The 6,411-nt window shown below is 31.4% G+C and overlaps 1 long non-coding RNA gene across 1 annotated transcript; it reads right to left on the bottom strand.

The window, feature by feature from the left end:
- Window positions 1–3,468: 3,468 nt before the first annotated feature.
- LOC112729410 (uncharacterized) lies at window positions 3,469–6,411 on the bottom strand. The gene is made up of 7 exons (XR_003166521.3): window positions 6,286–6,411; window positions 5,518–5,656; window positions 4,913–4,999; window positions 4,753–4,834; window positions 4,610–4,664; window positions 4,377–4,437; window positions 3,469–3,731 (listed from the first exon to the last, which is right to left on the bottom strand). It is a non-coding gene; the product is annotated as an uncharacterized lncRNA (long non-coding RNA).

Raw genomic sequence — 6,411 nt, 5'->3', positions numbered from 1 at the left:
GGTTGTACTTTTTATTATTGGTTTTTGCCTTTTTGGATATTAATTTTAATTTTATATTTAAATATTCATTTTTGTCTATAGTATAATGATGATAATTTAAGTAGAATAAAATTGTTAAATTATAAAATTTAATATTTAAATAATTAAAATAAAATCATAATAATACAATATTCAATATTATTTCACCATGATGTATTTAATTATTTTTTAAATATTTATTATTTTTTCTTAAAAAATAATTTTTGCATGTTTTAGTTTATCTAACTAATTTGCCCTTAAAGCATTGAAGTTATAAGAGTTTAGTAATAATAAAATCGTCCTTAACAGTAACAATTATTCTCTTTAATTACTTTTTTAATTTATTTATTTTTATTCACTAATTTAGGAGTATAATTAGGAAAACAAAATTAACGTTACATTAATTTATTACTATATAAGTAAATGATTATATTTATAAAAATAAAAATAAACTTGTACGAAAAAAAGGGAATGCACAATCCCATCTCCATCCTTCAGATTCAAAAATTTTAGAGAATTCACCATTTTTTTACGAACAGTTAACCAATACATTATTAATTTTTTCGTATTTTATAAATTTCTGCACACATGCAGCTAGAAGATCAATGTAATTTACATACGAACGAATGCTAGGAATCAAAAGAGTATTAGGCAAAAATCAGCTAAATATTTTTGGGTGAATTCAAAATCTCTACGAGTTAATATATATGGATGTTTCTTCTGTTAAGTATCAGAATATTTCTTTTTCATACTAAATGGATGTTCTTTTATATATTTTTCGAATTTTTTGTATTACAAATGTGAATGTCTCTATTTCTTTAAGAATTTCATATTTTTTTTTAAATTTTATAGATATTTAATTATTTTTGCTAAAATATAACTGGATATTTCTTTTGTTAAGTATTATTAGGATGTTTTTTTTATATTAAATGAATGTTTTTTTTTTATATTTCTGTAATTGTGTAGTTTGCAGTCTCTTTAATAATCAAAACGGCACCTAATATCCCAACACCTAATAGGAACTCCATCATCCACCATCCTTCTCACTAGCATCATAGCACCATCCACCTTCTTAACCTTACACGGGCCCAACACAAGCGCGTCGAACGTACGCGCATCCGCACCAATCCCATCTTCCTCCATCTTCTTCAAAACTACAGCAGCAGCAGCCACGTCTCTAGCGTAGCAGTGTACGAAAAAGTAGTTGTGTCCCGTCAGATCTAGATTCACGCCAAGCGTGGACATGAAATCCACCATGCGTCGCGCGTGGTCTATGACTTTCTGGCGCGTTAGGATATTCAGGACGGGGTAGAAGGTGGTCGCATTGGGGCGGCAGCCTCCGGCGTCGGTACGTACCATATATTCGATGACGTGGAGCGCGTCATCGACGGGCTGGAACTTGCAGAGGCGCGTGATGAGGGAATCGAACGCGTTCTTGCGAGTGACGCCGTGGTTGAGGGTGGATAGAGTTTGAAGGAGGTAGTTGAGGAGGGAAGAGGAGAAGGTTTTGTTGGTGACGAAGTCGAAGGTGGACTTCGTGTTGAAACAATTGTCTTGGATGCGCTTGTTGAGGGCGTCGCGGAGAGTATGGAAGTCGCCGGAGTTTCCAGCAGCATTGGTGAGTTCGCCGACGAGCCAAATGTCGGTGATAGAAGAGGAGTGGGTCGCGGTGGGGAGGCGGAGAGGACCTGACAGTGAGAGAGAGAGGTTTGTGTGTGTGATTGTTGGAGGTGGGTAGGTTAATGTGAAAGAGAAGAGGAAAGTTTTTATAAGTTTTAATTAGGTTTACTTAATTAATTTTAAATTTTTATTGATAACCTCTTGATTCCATATACTTTTCCTTTACATATATATTACATCGTTTCAATAAATATTGGCTACACATATTTGACTTTAATAATCATCTAACAAAATTCACAGAACTAAATTAGGTCAGTACTATAGTTTATCTGAGCTAGTGAGACAACATTAATTTTTGTAACTATATGGTTGCATTTAATTTTAAGAATAAGACAAAATAAGACAAGATATAAAAAACAAAGATATTAATTTATTTTTATATTCTTTTTACATAAAATATAGAATAAAAAATAAAATAATAAAAAATAAAATTAAAAAAATTTAATAATAATAATACAAAAAAATAAAAAAATAAATTATATTTTTATATTTTTTCTATCAAAAAAATATAAAATATATTAATTTAATATATTAAAATATAATATTTTTATTCATATTTTATCTACTAAATATAATTTTATATTTTTGTATTTATATCTCAGTATATTATCTTTATAAATAAACACAACCTATATGTCTACATGTCCCACATTGCATTAGTATTTATGATTTCAAAATTTTGAAAGAAACTTATTCTTGGTTTGACTATTCGTTTGACTTGCGACTACCTACCTACCTGAGTCCTTAATCAACAAATCAAAATTTGAAAACAACGACATCGGAAGCGGACAAATGCTATATATAGGACAATAACATTTCCCAAATTTGTGATGCCACCATCAAGAATATATACACATAGAACAAACTACAAGAAAATAAATTTTCTGCCATGCTTTTAAAGCGTATTAAAAAAATACAAAAAAACGTATCGATAGTTTTTCGCCACGTTTTTTGAGTTATCGGCACGCTTTTGAAAGCGTCACATCCGCCAGCGTGCCGATTGCTCTATCGACACGCTTTTGTAGACCTATCGACACGTTTTTTTTGTTGGCACGCTTTTATCTCTTGCCACACTTAAAAAGCATGGCCATAGGTCTTAACCTATAGATACGCTTGAGAAGCGTACCGATAAGTGTACATATCGCCACGCTTTTAAAGCGTGCCCAAAAAGTTAGTTTTGGGTACACTTCAAAAGCGTGCCGATAAGAAACAATAAGGCTACACTTGTTTAAACGTACCTAGAAATGAACCTATTGCCACGCTTTAAAAGCGTAGCTGTATCATTATCCAATTAAAAAAATATATTGCCACGTTTTAAAAGCGTGGCTATATCCTTATCAATTTAAAAAAATTAGTATATGCTTTTTTACATACACTCTAAAACACTCCAAAAAAAATATTAACAAAAATATGTAAATGTCATTTAAAAAAATTAATCAATAAAAAATAATATTACATTAATAGAATTCAAACCAAATTAGCCATGTCATCTCTATACATGCAACCACAGTATATATGAAATTTACAAACAAACAAAAATAACTTTTTAGGAAAGGAATTAAAAAATGTCATTAAATCACCCCAAGCTTGTACTAGGCCTTCCTCGGATAAAAGAACCAAATGGAAAGCTCTACAATACACTTCACGAATAATATGCAAGTATGATCATATGAATAACGAAAAAACAGAAGGTAAGCAAATTATAAAGCATCTTGCCATGATAAATATTAAAGAAGGAATCATAAAAAAAATATATAAGACTTGGAATAAGGGTGTGTCACATCTTCATATTGAAATATGGCATAAGTTGATCACATGCAATTCGCCACCATTATTCCTGAGAGATAATTCTAAAGATATGCATATAAAATTCTGAGTTCAACCATTTTGTATAATTTTATAACAATTTCTGAAATATCTTGGAATAAGTTGCAAATAGATAGTAACCATAGTAGCCTATCACGGAGGGAAAGCAACGTGACATACCTATTTTGGAAGTAAATTAGGGTATGAGACGTCCAAGTGCAGGCCAACTGCAACAGCAATATATAGCAAAGGCTCAAGCATCTCTCTATTAATGTCAAAAATAAAAATAAGTATGTATAAAAATCACCAATACCAATTTATCCTCAACTTCTATCAATCTTTCAATATCCCTAAAAAAACACCACCAATAACAACAACAGGAAAACAAGTGGATTCTTATCAAGTAGTCACCAAATTCATACTTAACTAAATAGCCACCAACTGTGTATTCCTTAATCAAATAGTCACCAAATTCATACTTAATTAACAAACAAGAAAACAAGTGGATTCTTATCAAGTGAGGGTGATGAAGTTAATGATACTTCCTTTTATTTTTCTAACATTTTGATAAAAGAAAAAAAATTTTTCACTACAAACAACACTTACTTTTAATTTTTCTCAAACGACTGTAGAAAGAGCAAATAAAATATAATAACCAAGTTATAAATCAAAAATTGCACAATGAAATAACAAAAAACAAAGAAGGGCAACAAAAGAAATCAAACCATCTAGCTCAAATTGAAAAAAAAACTTAAGTGAAGCAGTTGCAAATTTTGACCAAATACCTGAGCTCAAGATCCACTAGAAAATTTTATAACTTTTTTTTGGGATTTTTTCAAAACCAAACATAGTAAAGCATTTTTGTGATTTACCTGTTCTCTCCGTCCCTGAGAGAAATAGAAAACTCTTCTCATTCCCCCCAAACTGATGTTACTAATGTTAGCAACAAAAACAAATGTTAGCAAAATATCTGCCAAACAGGAACCAGCATGTTACTAATATTGGCAACAAACACATCTGAAAATGAAATTAAGGGAAATCCAAACTGAACCCAGCAAAATATCTGCCAGTTAAAAGGTTGATATTAAACTCCATCCTGTCATACCTGGTCAATGTGTGGTGGAATTTGCTTTATTTCAATTCCAAATTCTTGTTCAATCCTATATCAGCACAAAAGACAGAATGCATAATAAATCTATAGCATATACAGTTGAAATGCATTAATTTAACAGACTGTAAATTACATACAAATTAAAGCGGTCCCAATAAGTGATCAAGTTAATTGCTAAACCAAGATGCCCAAACCTCCCTGAGCAACTGACCTGTATATCTGTATATGATCCGTTAGAACAGGAAATCAGTGTCAAGGCAAATAAATTAGGAAGGGAATGAGAAAATATCAGTATACCCTGTGGAGATAAGTTTCTGAATTCTTGGGAAAATCAAAATTAATAACTATAGAAGGTTGGAATTCTGGGGACAAAAGCTTATCAGCCTGAAACCAAACAAAAAGCAATGTAAAAGAAGGGATTAGGAACCAACTCTTATTACTAAAGAAACAGAATGAACATACGAAGAAAATAGAATTGAAAATTTGTTTGTTCTCATTTAAAAGGATTGCAACTTTTCAAATAGTTTATGCATGTCAACCACTTTTATAAATGAGTAGAAGTTGAGGCAAAAAAGTATTTACCTCATCCATAACATGATTAGTTCCCATCAGTTTGAATCATGGCAACAAAGCCAACATCAACACATATATAATCTAAACTAGGACAAAATCCTAAAAACATGAGAAAAAAATATTATAGTAAAAATTTATGCCCATTGAAGCAAGCTTGTTCCCTGAGAAATTCATTCAAACTGGCCTTGAACTACATTTTAGATAGAAGATTCTCCTTTTAGAAAAATACGAAACTTATATTTAGCCAACAAAGTGGACATAAGTATATCCAAGTACAAAAATTTAGTTTGTGTGCTTGCTGCACTATGCACAAGATTAATTAAGCATACCTGCAACGACAAACATCACTTCCACAAATGCTGATCACTTTTTCCAGAGTGCTGACAATTTATATGTTCCATGCTCCTAATTGTAGTATCAGTTTCGTAGAGAATACTGCCATCTGATAGCGATCTTCTAATAGTCGACCTAACAAAATAAATGAATAGCATTGTTAATTTTTCAAAGGTGGAAGTCAGTCATGGAGAATATCAGTTAATAAGATTCAAGAAGCATATATCTTGTACACCCTTGTTTTTCATCCACATGAATTTTAAGACAAATACTGCCTAAATGGTCCATTAATTACATCATAAGTTAGAGCAAACACGTTGTTTGAAGTAAAATGACCAAATTGAGCTCTTTTCTTTCTTTATTTCTTTTTTTCTTTTGGTTACACATTAAACTGAGCATTTAATGTGGTCATTCTGTATTGTTAGTAGCAATTTCATAGAGGAATGTAGCTAGAGTACACTTTGATAAAGAGTGATAGGGAAAAAAAAAAGAAGAGATGCATTCACTACTCATATTAACACTACCATTAACTACACAAGATTATCTTAGTATGCATTTGAAGTATCACTACAAAGGAATTCTGAATTCCTTGCATCACAAATTCAGCAAGGTTGATGTATAACTTCATATGCTTAACTTCTATTTCAATTTGAGAATAAGTTGAGAATGAAAGCTGATTTAAATAGGAAAGTATAAATGAAATTACGCAGAAAAGATCAAAATTGGCTAACGAAAGTTTGGTTGGTATATATTAGTAATCATACCTAACATTGCTATCAACTGAAGAAGGGTCGTGTTTCCCAACAGTGCACTACTGATCTGAATCTAGCTCCCAGAGTGCTGGTTTTCCCTGTTGTGGCTGAAAATGGCCCAAGAACCTAACCAAATAT

The sequence above is a fragment of the Arachis hypogaea genome, chromosome 12, assembly GCF_003086295.3.
Source record: "Arachis hypogaea cultivar Tifrunner chromosome 12, arahy.Tifrunner.gnm2.J5K5, whole genome shotgun sequence".
Classification (NCBI taxonomy): Eukaryota; Viridiplantae; Streptophyta; class Magnoliopsida; order Fabales; family Fabaceae; genus Arachis; species Arachis hypogaea.
Note: the sequence above shows the minus strand (reverse complement) of the source record. Positions and strands in the feature narration are given on the sequence as shown.